Source organism: Triturus cristatus, chromosome 8 (genome assembly GCF_964204655.1).
Source record: "Triturus cristatus chromosome 8, aTriCri1.1, whole genome shotgun sequence".
NCBI classification, from domain to species: Eukaryota; Metazoa; Chordata; class Amphibia; order Caudata; family Salamandridae; genus Triturus; species Triturus cristatus.
In genome coordinates this window covers 153523369-153534205 of record NC_140591.1, presented here as the reverse complement: position 1 = coordinate 153534205, position 10837 = coordinate 153523369, and the positions used below count along the sequence as shown (strand labels likewise).

The 10837-nt window shown below is 39.7% G+C and overlaps 1 long non-coding RNA gene across 1 annotated transcript; it reads right to left on the bottom strand.

Moving 5' to 3' along the window:
* Nucleotides 1-8422: 8422 nt before the first annotated feature.
* On the bottom strand, nt 8423-10207 carry LOC146801729 (uncharacterized). The gene is made up of 2 exons (XR_014967648.1): nt 9569-10207; nt 8423-8857 (listed from the first exon to the last, which is right to left on the bottom strand). It is a non-coding gene; the product is annotated as an uncharacterized LOC146801729 (long non-coding RNA).
* Between the last annotated feature and the right edge of the window lie 630 nt (nt 10208-10837).

Genomic DNA, 10837 nt, shown 5'->3' with positions numbered 1-10837 from the left:
TGGAATTTCTTTCATTGTCTCCAGTACCGTGCACTTCGGGTTTCTAAGTATTGGTTCTGATTTGCTGGTTGATGGCCTTGAAATGGTGTCTGATATTGTGTTCGTGGTTGGTATTGTTGTTGGGGTTGATATTGTTCTTGGGGTTGGTAGTGTTGTTGGTTTCAAGGGCGCCAGTTCCCTCTGCTCTGATTGCGTCTCCCTAAAAAAGGGCGATAACTTTGATTAAATCTTGGGGTGTACCTATTTCCTCTATTATCAGATGGTGGTGTAGTTCCATCACTGTCAGAATCTGTTGTATCAGAGAAAGTATTAACTTTTCTATTGAATGGTCTATATGGTTGTTGGTAAAGATTGGGATCTGATCCGGAAAGGTCAGATTGGGAATAATACCCATCTGCGAGATATGGATAGTTGTATTCCTTGTTAAAGTTTTTTATATCTTTTTTAAGCTTATCTGTTTTGCGCTTCATGAGGTAATCATTGTAGGAACTTAATTCATTATCCAGTTCCTCAAGTTTCTTTTTCGCATCTTCAATAGCCGTAGTTGATTTTATTTTGTTCTCTAAATCTGATATCTCATTAAGTAGCTGCAAAAGCATTTCCTTAGCTGTCTCGACTATCAACATCATGAGATCCCTTGAGCAACGGTTGCCAATGAGGGACCATTTTCCAAAAACTCTTTAATTTGGACAAACAGACCTTGGATGTTCTTAACCTGTAGCCCAGTTGGAATGATTCCGGCCCGTAGGTATTCCAACATAAAGTGGCCATGAAGTTCTATCCTTTTAGTTTTCTTTTTGAGTGTTAACAACTTCTGAAAGTCTTCATTGTGATTAATGTTGGGCACAGTTCTATTATCAAAATTCATGGCAGCTCCTACCATAGATACAAAGTCATGATCAGAAAACCCAAAGGTTTTCAGATTAGACATTATTGATAGACCTATAATGTAGAGCTGCGCAGAAAAAGCAGGATGTAGAGACTACCAAAAATGAAACAATACTCGTGTAGAGAAGAAGAAAAACATAGGAAATTTCCTGTCTTTTTCTTCTTCTCTACACGAGTATTGTTTCATTTTTGGTAGTCTCTACATCCTGCTTTTTCTGCGCAGCTCTACATTATAGGTCTATCTTGCCACTGTTAAATCAATAATGTCTAATCTGAAAACCTTTGGGTTTTCTGATGATGACTTTGTATCTATGGTAGGAGCTGCCATGAATTTTGATAATAGAACTGTGCCCAACATTAATCACAATGAAGACTTTCAGAAGTTGTTAACACTCAAAAAGAAAACTAAAAGGATAGAACTTCATGGCCACTTTATGTTGGAATACCTACGGGCCGGAATCATTCCAACTGGGCTACAGGTTAAGACCATCCCAGGCCTGTTTGTCCAAATTAAAGAGTTTTTGGAAAAATGGTCCCTCATTGCCAACCGTTGCTCAAGGGATCTCATGATGTTGATAGTCGAGACAGCTAAGGAAATGCTTTTGCAGCTACTTAATGAGATATCAGATTTAGAGAACAAAATAAAATCAACTACGGCTATTGAAGATGCGAAAAAGAAACTTGAGGAACTGGATAATGAATTAAGTTCCTACAATGATTACCTCATGAAGCGCAAAACAGATAAGCTTAAAAAAGATATTAAAAACTTTAACAAGGAATACATCTATCCATATCTTGCAGATGGGTATTATTCCCAATCTGACCTTTCCGGATCAGATCCCAATCTTTACCAACAACCATATAGACCATTCAATAGAAAAGTTACTACTTTCTCTGATACAACAGATTCTGACAGTGATGGAACTACACCACCATCTGATAATAGAGGAAATAGGTACACCCCAAGATTTAATCACAGTTATCGCCCTTTTTTAGGGAGACGCAATCAGAGCAGAGGGAACTGGCGACCTCGAAACCAACAACACTACCAACCCCAACAACAATATCAACCCCAACAACAATACCAACCACGAACACAATATCAGACACCATTTCAAGGCCATCAACCAGCAAATCAGAACCAATACTTAGAAACCCGAAGTGCACGGTACTGGAGACAATGAAAGAAATTCCAATCTTTAATTTGAGTACCTGCATCCTTAGCCAAGCATCCCATTCTCTCCTCTCTAAAGGACTATCCTTTGTGCCTCATTCGGGCCTTAATAAATTTGAGCTATTTAATGACTTGATGTCTTTCTTTCGAAAAATTTGTCTTAAATGGTTTTTTGCTGATGTAGAAGGTGTAGTTCCTGATATCAATCGGTCAGGTTTAGCACCTAAATCTACATTTACCCCCACTCTAGAACAAATCGCCCCAGAGGTGAAGATTTTTGAGCAAGTAGTATTTAACAAACTTACTACAGCCACTAAATATGTTCCAAAAACTCCTTTTAACATCTCTGTTGAAGAATATGAAGCCCTTAACAACTTCAAAAATTCTCCCGAAATCACGATCAAAAGTTGTGACAAGGGAGGAGGCATAGCTATTCTAGATACAGCAAAATACACTAACAAAATTGAGGACATGTTGGTGGATAGTAGGTTTTATATTAAAATAACTAGAAACCCTACTCAGATGATTAAAAACAAAATCTATAAACTAACCGCCAAAGCCTTACAACAAGGTCATATTTGTGAAAAAGAGTTCGACTATCTGAACATAGATAATCCTAGACTAGCGAGCCTCTATGGTACCCCTAAGGTACATAAAAATGATGTTGATCCTCCCTTTCGACCTATTGTTACCACTAATGGATCCATTACTGAACCTATCTCTAAGTATTTAGACCTAATACTACGACCATCTATACATAAAATTCCTGGATATGTTTTAGATACTCGTCAGATAATCAACCTTATGGAGGGCACTACATTTAACTGCAACAGACAATGGCTTGTCACATTGGATGTGGAAAGTTTGTATTCTAACATACCATGTGATGGAGCTATTGTAGCAGTGAAATGGTTCATAGATCTTTATGACATCGATTGCAACACAGAGTTTGTCATCAATTGCCTGAAAATTATTCTCTATGAGAATATATTTGAATTTCAAGGGGATTTATACAAACAAATAAAAGGAGTAAGCATGGGCGCTTCTTGCGCCCCGACAATAGCAAACATCTATATGGCCCACTTCGAAGAACGATGCATTTTTAATGAAGTAGCTCCGTTTTTCGAATCTATATTACACTGGTCCCGCTATATAGATGATATTGTTTTTATATGGGATGATAATGAAGACACCCTGAGTGAATTTATCACGTGGTTAAATCTCTGTGATCCAGACCTAACATTTACATCCCATATAAGCAATACACACATCGAGTTCTTGGACATCCTAATTAAGCATGAATGTGGCCAGTTGTTTGTGGATTTGTTTGTAAAACCCACTCCTCGCAACACGTTGTTGCACTATCAAAACTTTCATCCAACTAAACAAAAAAGTAGTATTCCGTTTGGTCAGTTTCTGCGCCTACGGCGTAATTGTACCAAATTGGAGGACTATGATCTGAAATCGATTCTTATGAAAAAGAAATTTCTTGACAGAGGTTACCCTCATAGACTCATACGAGAATCATATAAACGTGCCAGATTTTATGATCGCCAGCATTTGCTACAGGGTAACAATCAAAAAAAAGAGGCCAACCTAGTCTTTGTTACACGTCATTCATTACTGAATGAGCAGATTCACCAAATCATTTGCTCTAATTGGCACCTACTCAATGTCAATAAAACTAAGGCTGACGTTGTTGAAAAACCCATGTTTGCCTATCGCAAAAATAAAAATCTCAAAGATCTCATTGTCAGATCTCGCATGCCTATAAAGAAAAAGCCAATACAGAGAAGTGTTGTAGACATGCTACCTATTCAGGGTAACTATAAATGTGGTACATGTATAGTTTGCCCTATGGCAATTGAAACCAAAGAACTTCTGTTCAATGACCGAACAATTGTGGCCAAGGGGATGTGTAACTGTAAGACCAAAAACATTATCTATCTACTAATATGTCCATGTAATAAAGGCTATGTGGGCGAGACGGCCAGATCTCTTAACACCAGACTGACCGAACACAGATCCGCAATCAGAACTAAAAAAACAACCTCCCCCATGGTTGTAAATTTCTTAGAAAACAATCTCAGTGCGGATGATATCCACTGGTATATTCTGGAAAAAATAACTAATAAGGAAGGATGCAGTTCAGAAAAAATAAGAAAAAAGCGTGAAGTGTTCTGGATATTTTATCTTGATACAGTAAAAAAAGGATTAAATCTGGAGATACCCTGGGATCAGGCTATCATGTAAAGATGTCCAGATATATATACTGCCCTGTATGTGTTTCTCTATACAATGAATCACCCATATAGAGTTCACCATAATTTACATACTCCCCTTGATAATCTTTTGAAGTGGCTAGCATCCACATTGGATAAGATTTGACATACTTGGGTATGTCTATTGGAGAAATTCTGGAACTAATACTCTTTTTAATAATATTTTCACTTATTCTTATTTTCAATTCTCTTCACTTTATTTTATTCTTTTTTATTATATCTTTTTATTGTTTATTTATCTAGCCTTAATACTAAAACATCATTACATATCTTATCTATTTCAGACAACGTCAGTGACCTATCATATATCCTGTAGTACATAACGTATCTGGATTAGGTATATACAAACTCTGAACCATAATAGCAACCTCCCTACATTTAGTATTATTACTTTTTTGCAATACCAAGATTGCGCTGTTGTTATACTATATATTCTGTTGCCCATACATTGGCCAACACTGGGCATGCATAATCTCTATATTATAGATCAAATAAATGGCCTCTTTGCCCCCTTTCTAACTCTATGCATATACTTATCTAATGCCCACTTAGTCTTATTAAATCAATGTGTGGCTTCTTTTATGGATTACTTTAAGCAACGGTTATTTTCACAACACAGACATGACCATATAGTCCGTTATTTATGGCCAGCCTACAACTTTCTGATCGGCTTGACACGGATGGGCGCCATCTTTGTCTTACCTTTGTACATTCAGTGTATGGATTGAGTTTCTCGACTGCATAGATTGCCATCTGTTTGTTCTGCTTGCAGCTGATAGATACGTCGTATATACGGTATGAACTGTATGTTTATATTTGGTGTCTATACCTGAGACTTTAAGTAATTGTTATTCTCGTAATACGGACGCGTCATTTTTGACCAGCCTGTAGTTTTTCGATCAGCATATCCTGGATAGGCGCCATCTTTGCTTTGCCTTTATCCATCTATCTGTTGGACTCAAATTTCCCTCTATATAAATTGCTGTCTATTTGTGCTACCTACAGCTGAATTATGCGTCCCATATACGGCAAAAAACTATATGTTGGTATTCTTATTTATATTTATTTTTTTATAAAATTACCATAAGTTCGTTCTATGCGTTATAGTCACTTTGTTTCTACCCTAAATATTCACTACCGACAATTTACTCACTATAGTTCGGTATGATTTCCCTTTAACAATACGAACGCACATGTAGTTACCCTGTAGTATATACTTGGGATATTGTTGAATGGACACTTTTGCTTCATCTACGGGCGTGAGCTATGACCTGTTTACCAAGGTGACGCTTGTCCGCTTTTTGTTTCTGTTACCTTTTTTACCATTATCGTATGTTACCAATCACTCTAATTGCACCCGTTTTGGCGCGCGAATCAGCCGAGATATATATATAGGACGGATTCATGTGCACTTCCTTTCGGTGAAGCACCCGTTCCACATCCTTCGGAGCCATCCTTACAATCATCTAATTAGAGAATAAGGTATGTTTATATTGCTATAGTATGTGAGGTTTTAGGAACACGGCCCTTGGTTCACTATACTTCAACATCTTGTTCATATACATATGCCTACTTGTTCTTTATATTTAGGTGGTAATAGCTGCACTATTCTTTTTATTCTAAAACCCCCACCTTAGGATCATCACACCGCTATCAATTACGGACTTTCTACATATACCGGAGCCTATTAGGTGTCTTTTCTTGCGTAAGTTAATACAGATGCATTAATATAGGCTTTCCTTATCTGTCAACTATCTGTAAAGATACGATCTAAGTGGATGGTTTTGGTTATATATATATATATTTTTTATCCTTCTCGTTTTCTATATAGTGCCCAGGATTACCTTCTTATGGTACCTCATCCCGCAAAATCGTCAAACTAAACAAGATACACAACATAAAGATAGATCTCGGGTTTCTGGCAGAACCATACGAATCATTAACATATAACTACCAACTAGTAAGTACATACTATCGTTTATACACCTTCTCTCTCTGCTGCATATACCTCTTTATCCCAATCACGCATTGTTCTTTACCAGTTCCTCGCATATCCCCACCGTTTGTGCATGTAGGAGGTCCTCTATATACCTGTGTTGCATAACTTACATCCTGGAGCAATTAAGATTTGAGACATCATCGGTAACGTCTCCGGCTTTAGGACTTCTATATCTCTATATAGAGCAAGTGAGTAATACCATAATATATAGGGGTAGAAATGTGCTCATCTAATCTAGTATTTTGAGATAATTTTCTCTTTCCTTTTTGACTTTTAATCATAATTCTACACTGTAACCAATAGTACATGGATCTCTACTCTTGATGTATTGTTCAGCATCTTATTTTCGGTCACTGCCTGTATACTTTCTCTATGTTTTACCTCTGTCCTCTCTTGCTATTTATCTTATCACAATTCTGCTCTTCACAATTATTCCCACTACTCTAATGTACTTTAGATATATCCTAAATTTTGTTTGTCAATACTCTTCAGTTCTATTAACACTATTTTTATCTAAATTTCATTATATTGTTTGTGTCCCAACATCATGTATCAATATAAAATTATATACAATGTAACAAAGTATATAAATTGTAAAAGACAGGATGTAAATATTGTACATACTCATGTATCGATTGTGTAGTGTGATTCTATTTCTACTTGTGTTTATGTAGTATTAGTTTACAGCTAGAAATAAGCTATATATGACCATATACTAGGGTGATTTTCTCTCCTTTTCCTTCTGTTTATGTCTTCCTTTGTTAAAGTGTAGTATTCAGTACTGGTCGTCATTATGTATAGCCTGCATGTGTATATATATATGTGTCTCATAAGTTGAAAATATAAAAAGATTATAAAGTTTCAAATCTAGGTGTATTTGTACCACATACATATAAATGTAACCATCACTTTGTATGTTGCTTATATATTTTATACAGCTTTAAGCAATAGACGGTTTCCTGACGAAGGCTACATAGCCGAAACGCACGTAGTTCTCCATCTACCGCATTGCCTCTATCAACATTATATGCTTAAATTTGTCAATATGATTGTCTGATGTTTTTTATCTGTTGTATAGACCCTATAAATTCTATCAGGCACATGCATCAAAAAGAGAGTTTGCGAGTCCTTATTTGCGAATTTTAAGGAATCGCAAATAAAGACTCGCAAAACACGATGCAACAAAAACATTGCGAGAATATTGCGAATCGCTAAAAATCGCTAAATAAATTGCGATTTCGGCATTTGCGAACTCGCTATTAGCGATTTCGCAATTAGCGAAATCGCTAATACCGAAGTCGCTTTTTGATGCATCCTGATGACATCACAACCAGGAAGTGAGCAGCACCAGCCTCATTTCCAGTGCACAGTGTCAGGGAGAGGAAGGAGCTGGCTCTGGGAGCAGAACAGGAGTGTGACAGAGACAGAAGAGAAACTTGTGATATCAAATGGAAGCCTCACAAACAGCAGAGGAGAGCCAAACAGGCAGGAAACGCAAAATTAAATTTGCAGAAAAAGAAATTGACACCCTCATTGAGGGAGTAGTCCACAGCCATGACAAGCTGTTTGGAAAGGCATCATTGAAAGTGGCAGAGCAGGAGAAAAGGAAAATCTGGCTCCGGATCCAAAACAGGGTCAATGCCATTGGGGTGACACACCGCACCATTGAAGAACTCAAAAAACGATGGTACGACTTGCGCAGTCGGGCTAAGGTGCGCATAGCTGACCGCCTGAAGGAGGCAAAGAAGACAGGAGGGGGAACACCAACAGACACTGGGAACACTCCCATGGAGGACTTGATTGAATCCACCATCCAGCCAGAAGCTGTTGTTGGTGTGACCCAGCTGGACACGTCCGGAGCAGCAAACACATCTGAAGGTAAGATGAATGTATGTTTTCTTAGTGTTACAAAATGTAAAGGTAGAACTCGACCACAGTACAGCCCAAGTGCAGACCCTGAACATCCATTACACAATGCGTTCAGTAGGTGAGGGGCATTATGGGAGATGTAGTCAGGTCAAGCAGTTAAAATGTCAAATCTCAGAGTAACAACCCAAAAAAGCTTAATAGAGTATAAAATCATTTACAAAGGCAGATATTTATTACTGTGCAATTAATATCACAGACATGAAATAATACAGTGTTGCACTGTTTCACCTCACAGATGCGCAACGTGTAGAAGATGTGGATAGCGATTCCCCAGACATGCAGGACACCAGCGCAGGTGAACAGATGGACACACCTGTGGTGCAAATAAATCCCTCACGTCCAACAAAGTCACGCAGGGCTACTGTTCCATCCCTAGTCACCATGGAGTGTGAAGATGATGAGGCTGATGCAACACCAGGTGGCAGCCATGGCCAGACAACTTCCATCACAAAAACACAACCACAGGTCCCCAGAACTAATCACAGAGCCCGGCGTAGGAGAGGAAGAGCACTCAGGACACAGCAGGAGGAGCAACCAAGTGATGTCTGGGGTGGTCTTGAGGGACAGATGCTCCGTATGCAGCGCCTGCAGACAAAAAACACACGATTAGTACAATTGCAAGTTGGCAAGATGGCTAGCAACATAGCAGTACTGTCAGAAAGTGTGCAGCAACTGAGCAAGGTGATGCATGAGGGAAATGTATCCCAGAAGAGACAGCATCGTCAACTAATGCTGCAATTGAAAATGTTTGCTAAATCAAACAATAGATTGGCCACGACAACTGCACTGCTGGCGCGTAGGTCTGTGACCATGCAAACTGAAATGTGCCATTGGAGCGGCGATGTGGCTAAAGCACTGGACCAGGTCACCAATGCAGTTGATTTGCTAAATGCTTCCACAATTGCGGCCAACAATTCGACGCCCGAAGAGGGTAGTGAGGGTGGCTCAAGCCTAAGTAGTGTGGCAGTTCCAGTCCGCACTGCAGGAAGACGCAACACACGCAGCAGTACCCCCGCCGCTTCCAACATAACGGATGACAATGCTGGGTCTGACAGGCGTCTGGGTGTTCGTGGGAAAAAGCGCTAGACTGGCATGTACAAGTGCATTCCACTATGGTGACGTAACCATTTATTTGGATTTGACTTTTCACAGACTGACAAGTGAATTGACATTTGCAAACCACTTATGTCCATTGCACTGGTCAGATTACAAGTGTGCTTGAACACTCATGGCAATTTTATTTAATTAAAGAATACTTTGATAGCAATAGTCAGTTTCTGTGTCATCATTACTCACCTCAGAAATAATTTTGTGTGATGTCAAATCTTCTCCTACGCCCTTCTGCTGCGCCTGCCCCTTGTGCTGCATGGTGTTGTGGCACTTGCTGGTTCCCATCCTCCGAATCGCTGTCAGACACCTCGATGTCCATTCCTCCCCTTGTCGCTATGTTGTGCAGCATGGCACATGCCGCTACTATCTTGCAGCATTGTTCAGGGTTGTACTTCAGTGCTCCACCGGTCTTATGTAGACATCTGAATCGGCTCTTCAACAGCCCAAATGTGCGCTCTATGATGTTCCTTGTCGAAATATGTGCTGCATTGTACCTCTGTTGATTGGCAGTTGTGGGATTGAGGTAAGGCGTCATTAGGTAATTACGCAAGGCGTATGCGCTGTCACCTACATGTAATGGAGCAAAGAGTCAGTGGCAGCTTCACATTGACATACGTACAATGACAGTGATAAACTATAACACATATTTACCAAGCAGATGTCCCTCTCCAAATTCTCCCCTGACAAGACGGGTGTGTATGCCACTTTGCCTGAAGATATAAGAGTCATGTGCACTCCCTGGAAATTGCGCAACAATGTCAGTGATAATGTTTTTGGCATTGCAAACGACCTGAATATTGAGGGAATGGTAACATTTCCTATTTCTATATATATATTCCTGTGTTGCAGGGGGACATATTGCAACGTGGGTGCAATCAATACAACCCACAACATGTGGGAAACGAGCTATCTGGTAGAACTCCTGTTTGGTTTTTGCAAGGTCAAGCGCGGTGGTAGGGAACTTGATATGAGACCCGATCACGGCCATCATGGCATCAAGGAATGCTTTCAATATTCTTGAAAGTGCGCTTTGTGACACACCTCCCGCAACAGCAATGACCCCCTGAAAACTGCCTGACGCCAGAAGGTGTAGGCAACATAGGACCTGCACATGCGTTGGGATGGCATTGGTCCTACGTGTCTGTCGTTGCATTATGGGGTCCAATTCATTGATTAGATCATGGATCATTGCTGCATTGAGCCTATACTTGTCGTATATCTCATCCTCTTGCTGGCCTAGCAAAGTTATGCGGACTCTGAAGATGCGCTCATTCATTCGCCTCCGTCTCTGTGCGGCAGCCTGCAGCCTCATCCTCCTCGCCATCAGGTAAATCCCTGCCATTGTGAACAGTGCTGGCTCATTCTGGGTGTGTTTAAATGGGTTTCAGTTGGTTTTCACCTGTCTGTGATTTGCACTCATGATTACCACCTGGTTGTGATCCTTCTTATTTAGCG